General features: G+C 55.9%; 1 pseudogene; it reads left to right on the forward strand.

Annotated features, from left to right (window-relative positions):
* The first annotated feature begins 374 nt into the window (after window positions 1-374).
* LOC111535025 lies at window positions 375-3,063 on the forward strand (annotated as a pseudogene).
* The last annotated feature ends 4,466 nt before the right edge of the window (window positions 3,064-7,529 follow it).

The raw sequence follows: 7,529 nt of genomic DNA on the forward strand, positions 1-7,529 counted from the left end.
GGGGACGATCTCAGGTGGTGACGTAGGGGCGGGGCCTCAGGGGGCGAGGCTCTAAGGAGAGGATCTGATGGGTGGAGACGCAAGGGCGTGGCGTTGAGGGAGGGGGCTCTTAAGGGAGGATCTCCTGGATGGTGATGCTGGGGCAGGGCTCTGAGGGGAGGATCTTGTAGGTGGAGGTATATGGGCGTTTCAGGGGAGGAGCCCATGGGTGAAAGGGCGGGGCTTACGGGAAAGAGGGGAGGCTGTCATAGGTGGAGGTGCATGGGCGGGGCTCCAGGGGAGGGGCCTGTGGGGAGGAGCACGTGGGGTGGGAAGGCGCTTGTGGGGCGGGGTGGGGTCGAGCCGGTGGGATGGAGCCCGTGGGGTGGTGTGGGGTGGGGTGGTTCTCGCTGATAGGACCCCCGTTTCTCTTGCCCTGGGTTAGAGGTAGGCACGGTGTGTTTGGGGTCAGGGAAGGGGGGGTGTCCAGGGGACCAATCCTTGTCCAGTCCCCCCCCACTCCCCTAGGAGGAAATGCAAATGAGTAAGTCGCTGCATATGCCAGAGTCTCAAAAACGTTGATTTTTTTCCCTTGGAAGTCCCTGTAGTCGATGAATGGTTTTCCTTTACAGGTGTTTTCCAAAATGGTCAATGCTTGGAACAGCGGAAGCCCCAAAGTGCTCAGAACAGCGTGCAGACCTCTTGCCTCTCTCCTCCCAAAACCTGCCCGTGGTTCCTCAGTAATCCCTGAGCACCCCCAGCTCCTCGGTTCCCTGCTGCGCCCTCCAGGAGCCCAAATTCCACGTAAGGCAGGGTCGCCCTCGTGTCCCGCCGTGGCTCCGGTGTCCCTCCCCTGTCAGATTCCTACTTAGAGGACCTACGGGGCACGGAGTCATATCTGGGGACAAACGCCGGCTGGAGGTGGGTTCTCAGGGGCCATTATCTCAAGGACAGGAGGAGGCTTCCCTGGGCGGGTGTGGACAGGGGACCCCGGGCCTACCCCGAAGGGAAGCATCTCTCACGGTGGCCCTTGTGTCCCCGCAGCCGAGTGGCAGGTGGCGGGGGCCACAGCACTGGTGCACAGGCTGGACGGCTGGTCCGTGGTGCAGACAATAGTCGTATCCACCAAATCACCGGGCAGGAAGCTCGTCTTCGGCAAAGGAAACTTCCAACACCTGACAGGTGGGTCCGGGCAGACCTGCTCCTTCCCTGTGCACTGCTGCGGAGAACATTCGACCCAGACAGGCTGAAGAACGGGCGTCTCGCTGGGCCAGAGGGGAAACGGCCTCTTGGGGTGCCCAGGTGATCTGGGAGCACACAGCAGTAGGAGTCGGAGGACGCTGAGGCTGCACCTGTGTCGAGACTTGCACCCGGCCATGGAGAGATTTAAACTGGTCAAGGTTAGGTCGGGGCAGTTTTTAGAGTCCAACAAACGGGGTGGGCAGTGGACCGGCTGTAAGCCTACCTGCCCCCGCAGCCCCCAGCCAAATCCTCCTTCTGGGTGGCCCCCGCGCACTCTCTAAGGCTGGGGTCCCACACGGGATCCTTGCGCTTCCCGGGTTTTTGACCATCCGGCTTACAGTGCAGAGTGGGGAAGACGCTACTCACTTGCTGAGGTGGGGGTCGGCTTCCCTGGGTCACTTGCCGAGGTGGGGGTCGGCTTCCCTGGGTCACTTACCCAAGTGGGGGTCAGCTTCCCTGCCTGACTCAGGTGCATGTCATCACGGCCGGGATGTGTTCACCACGTCTCTGTGTGTCGCACCAGAATGAGTTCACCATCCGTGTGTCTGTCCACACTGGGATGTGTCCACTGTGCATGTGTGTCTGTGTCTGTCCCTGTTGGGATGTGTCACACTGTGTGTGTCTGTGTCTGTGTGTTCCACCGGCTGTGTCCACCGTGCATGTGTGTGTCTGTGTGTCCTTGTCAGAACGTGCTCACCGTGTGTCTGTCCGTCAGAATGTGTTTACTGCGTGTCTCTGTGTATGTGTGTGTGTGTGTCTGTCTCTGCTGGGATGTGTTTACTGTGTGTGTGTGTCTGTGTGTCTGAGTCTGTCCTGGGGTGTCCGAGCGGCCTGCACACAGGGGTACCTCCCACTGCGAGCCTGTCATTGGGAGCTCGTGCCAGCCCCTTTCCCGGGCCGGTCTGCAAGCTTGGGGTCGGACACCAGGAGTTTCGCAGCTCTGACCTCACGGCCCGGCCTGCAGGATCTCACTGTGCACGTGAGGGACGTCAGCCACCCCGAGGCGGAGATCCAGAAACGCAGCATTCTGTCCACACTGCACAGCCTGCAGCTGCCCGCCCGGCTCCTGGACTCCATGGTGGAGGTTCACAACAAGGTGGACCTCGTGCCCAGGTGAGTGAGGTCCTGGTGCCCGCAAGCGTCTCCTTCTCCTGCATGCACTGGAGCCGGGTGGTGCAATGCCCCGTCTCCTCCTATGAAGCGCAGCGGTGGCAGCCGAGACACAGGGAGTGGCCCCAGGCTGTACCCCGTGGGCAGCGCACTCCTGGGCAGGACCCTGATTTCGTCCGGCTGCCCTGAGGCTGAGCAGGGCCTGTGGCATCCCCACCCTGGCAGGTACAGCCCCACGGAACCGAACGCCGTGCCCGTGTCTGCCCTGCTGGGCCACGGGCTCGGGGAGCTGAAGGCTGAGTTCGAGATGCGGCCGTTTTGAAGGCGACCGGGAGACAGATCCTCACGCTCCGCGTGAGGCTCGCCGGGGCCCAGCTCAGGTGAGCGGCCAACCGGGACAGGAGACGGGATGATGCTGTGGATGTCTGTCTCTGCCTCTGAGATGGGCTTTTGGTGGGTACAAAAAGAGCTATGGGGTCCCCCGAGAGCTTTAGGATGTGCAGATGCGATGAATGGGTTTGCATCAAATGGATGTGTGTGACTGCATACAACAGGTGCCTAACCTGTGCTGACAGGCGAGGGATGTAGGTCTCCTGGCCAATAAGCAAGCAAGCTCCAGCTGGATGCAGTGGCACAGGCCTGTAACTCCAGGACTTTGGGAGGCCAAGGCGGGAGGATTGCTTGGGCTGAGGAGTTTGAGGCCAGCCTGGGCAGCACGGTGAAATCCCATCTCTACAGAGAATCAACAATTACGCCAGGCATGGTGGCTCATGCCTTAAAATCCCAACACTTCGGGAGGCTGACGCTGACGCAGGCCGATCACTTGAGGTCAGGAGTTCGAGAAACCAGCCTGGCCCACTATGTGAAACCCCATCTCCACTAAAAATACAAAAATTAGCCAGGCCTGGTGGTGGGTGCCTTTCATCCCAGCTGCTCAGGAGGCTGAGGCAGGAGAGTTGCGGGAACCCAGAAGGCCAAGGTTGCAGTGAGCTGAGATTGCATCACTGCCCTGCAGCCTGGGCGACAGACGGAGACTCTGTCTCAAAAAAAAAAAAAAAATAGCAACGGATGGAGGCACACACCTGTCGTCCCACCTACTTGGGAGGCTGAGGTGGGAGGATGGCTTGAGCCCAGGAGGTTGAGGCTGCAGTGAGCCATGACCGCACCACTGCACTCTAGCCTGGGCGACAGAGCAAGATCCTGTCTCAAAAATGAAAACCAAACAAAAAACCGGGCGCAGTGTCTCACGCGTGTAATCCCAGCACTTTGGGAGGCCGAGACGGGCGGATCACGAGGTCAGGAGATCGAGACCATCCTGGCTAACACGGTGAAACCCCGCCTCTACTAAAAAATACAAAAAATGAGCCGGGTGAGGTGGCGGGCGCCTGTAGACCCAGCTACTCGGGAGGCTGAGGCAGGAGAATAGCGTGAACCCGGGAGGTGGAGGTTGCAGTGAGCTGAGATTGTGCCACTGCACCCCAGCCTGGGCCACAAGAGTGAAAACTCCATCTCAAAAAAAAGAAAAATAAATAAATAAATAAAATTAAAACAGTAATAATTAGCTGGGCGTGATGGTGTACCCTCTACTCCCATTGACTTGGGAAGCTGAGGCGGGAAGACTGCTTCAGCCCAGGCGTTGAAGGTTACACGGAGCTATGATTCTGCCGCTTCTGTACTCCAGCCTGAGAAACAGAGCCAGACCCCATCTCTCCAAAAAAAAAAAAAAGCTGGGTGTGGTGGCTGACACCTGAGGTCCTAGTGTTGGGGTCCGCGTGTTTCCTGAACAAAGGAATGAACACACAAGACAACACAAGACAAGACAAACATGGCGGCCGCCCCGAACGACACGCTCTGCTTTATTTTATACCGTCGTTTGTGAAATGTTAGCAAGTCGCCAGACACATTGTTGTTTCTCTGATCTTTCCCTGACTTTCTGAATTTCCCAGATGTTTACATGTAAACAAGCCCCCAGGGTCTGCTATTTGCAACTGAGGCCAGTCTTGTAGGCTCCTTTGTCCTCCCTGTTTGCAGAGGAGGAATGCCCAGCTTCGTTTGCGAGAGCGGGACTATAATGTTAATGGGGGAATGGCCTGCTCAGTTGTAAAAGCAGATAGTCCTCTACATCCTAGTTATGTCTAAGGTTGAGGTTGGAGCATCATGTGAGCCTAGGAGTTTGAGACCTAATCCTGGACAACATAGCCAGACCACGTCTCTACAAAAAAAATAACATTAGCTGGGCATGGTGGTGCATGCCTGTGATCCCGGCTACTCTGGAAGCTAAGGTGGGAGGATCACTGGAGCCCGGGAATTTCAGACCAGACTGTGCAACATGGCGAAATCCCGTATCTACCAAAAATACAAAAATTAGCCGGGCGTGGGGGTGTGCCCCTGGATTCCCAGCTACTCGGGAGGCTGAGGTGAGAGGATCACTTGAGCCCTGGAGGTTGAGGCTGAGTGAGCTGTCACTGCGTCACTGCACTCCAGCCTGGGTGACAGAGCAAGACCCTGTCCCTAAAAACAATCTAAAGAAATACTGGCGGCCGGGCATGTTGGCTCACGCCTGTCATCCCAGCACTTTGGGAGTCCGAGGCGGGTGGATCACCTGACGTCAGGAGTTCGAGACCAGCCTGGCCAACATGGTGAAACCCTGTCTCTACTAAAAATACAAAAATTAGCTGGACGTGGTGGTGGGTGCCTACAATCCCAGCTACTCGGGAGGCTGAGGGAGGAGCATCGTTTGAACCTGGGAGGCGGAGGTTGCAGTGAACCGAGATGGCACCACTGCACTGCAACCGGGGCGACAAGAGCGAAACTCTGTCTCAAAAATATATATATACACACACATATATGTATATACATAGACATATTTACACACACATATATAATACACATATATACATACATAGACATATATACACACATATATACACACGCACATATATATACACCTATATATACACACATATGTATATACACGCACACACATATACACACATACATGTATTAGGCTTTGGTGTGAGAGCAGCCGAGGCGCTGGCTGGCTTGCACAGGGCAGGCTGGCCCCTGGGGGAGTTGTCCTGTTTGGAATTAGTGAGCTGTGGAAGTGTTTCCCTGGGTCTGTCGGGTCCAGACGCCACAGCAAGGAGAATACAGAAATAAAAAAACACATATTTCGGGCTGCCGTGGTGGTTCCTGCCTGTCATCCTAGCACTTTGGGAGGCTGAGGTGGGAGGATCACTTGAGGCCAGGAGTTCAGAGCAACCGGGCCAACAGAGTGAGAGCCCACCTCTATTTTTTTTTTTTTTTTTTTTGAGATAAGAGTCTAGCTCTGTGACCCAGACTGGAGTGCGGTGGCAGGATGTCTGCTCAATGCAATCTCCGCCTCCCAGGTTCCAGTGATTCTCCTGCCTCAGCCTCCCGAGTAGCTGGGATGACAGGCACCTACCACCACGCCCGGCTAATTTTTGTATTTTTAGTAGAGACGGGGTTTCACCATGTTGGTCAGGCTGGTCTTGAACTTTTGAACCTGTGGTCCACCAGCCTCAGCCTCCCAAAGTGCTGGGATCAGGCGTGAGTCACTGCACCTGACCACCCCATCTCTATTTAAAAAAAAAAAAAAGAAAAAACATATTATCAGTCCTGTGATCCCCAATATTTGGCCCCAACAAAGTCACGATACTTGGAAAGTTGGGGGTGAAACTTCAGTCCCCGCGTCCTGAACCCCCACGTCAACACGAAAGTAGCTTCTGGTTGAGAGCGATGACGTCCCCGACGAAGCTGTCCGCTCCGATGAAGTCGCCCGCGATGACGTTGGTGCACGTGAGCCCGGCCCCGGGCGCTGCTCTCGGACCCACGCGCTCAGCCGGGGAAGGTTGGGCACCATCATCTTCTCCAGGGACTCGGACGGGTGTGCCAGAACGTACTGCAGGTTCTCCGTGAGGTTGGTGCTGGCCACGAACAACCCTCCTGCAACAGGGCGGTGGGGGACAGGTTTACACCGTCAGATGCCTCGCCTGCCTGTTGATCCCTCCTAGTCACATGGTTGGAGGTTCAGATCTCAGGAATTCGAGTTGGAAAGCATCACGGCCAAAAGGAAACCAGGGGAACTTTGATGGTGGGTGGTGCTGGGCGCGGTGGCTCAGGCCTGTCATCCCAGCACTTTGGGAGGCTGAGGCGGGCGGATCACCTGAGGTCGGGAGTTCGAGACCAGCCTGGCCAACACGGAGAAACCTCATCTCTACTAAAAATACAAAATTAGCTGGGCTTGGTGGCGGGTGCCTGTTATCCCAGCTACTCAGGAGGCTGAGGCAGGAGAATGGCTTGGACCTGGGAGCCACAGGTTGCAGTGAGCCAAGATTGCACCACTGTGTTCCAGCCTGGGCAACGAGCGAAACTCCATCCTCCCAGAAAAACAAACAAACACATGGTGGGTAGTGCACAACCCCAAAGATGTCCACGTGCTAATCCCATGTGGGAGACAGAATAATGGCCCCAAAGATGTCCACGTTCTTATCCCCATGTGATACAGAGAAGAATGCTGTTGTCTGAGGCACTAAGTCTGTGCCATCTGTTATGAGGCTTATAGAGAGGGTTGACGTTGACCAGTGATTCTCTAAGTGGAGCCTCTGCAATAATTAGAAATGCAAATGTTCGGTCTCCACTGAGATCTGCTGAGCCACAATCTCTGGGGGCAGAGGGATGCAGACTGCAAGCTGTGTTTGCAGAAGCTCCCCCAGACGTCTGTTCCAGTGCTTTGCTGTTGACCAGCTGCACTGACTCCACGGCCAGAGACAGCAGAGTCAACAGACGTTTATGGCCAAGTTCTCTGAGTGGTTTTTAACAGTTATTTCTAGGCTGGGTACGGTGGCTCACGCCTGTCACCCCAGCACTTTGGGAGGTTGAGGCCAGGGGATCATGCGAGGTCAGGAGTTCAACACCAGCCTGACAAACCGGCTGAAACCCTTTCTCTAGTAAAAACACACCAAAAAATTAGCCAGGTGTGGTGGTGCATGTCTGCCATCCCAGCTCCTCCGGAGGCTGAGGCAGGAGAATCGCTTGAATCTGGGAGGCGGAGGTTAAAATGAGCCAAGATCACTCCACTGCACTCCAGCCTGGGTGACAGAGCAAGACTCCGTCTCAAAAAAAAAGGCCAGGTGGTGGCTCATGCCCGTAATCCCAGCACTCTGGGAGGCTGAGGC

This window comes from Piliocolobus tephrosceles, chromosome Y (genome assembly GCF_002776525.5).
Source record: "Piliocolobus tephrosceles isolate RC106 chromosome Y, ASM277652v3, whole genome shotgun sequence".
Taxonomy (NCBI): Eukaryota; Metazoa; Chordata; class Mammalia; order Primates; family Cercopithecidae; genus Piliocolobus; species Piliocolobus tephrosceles.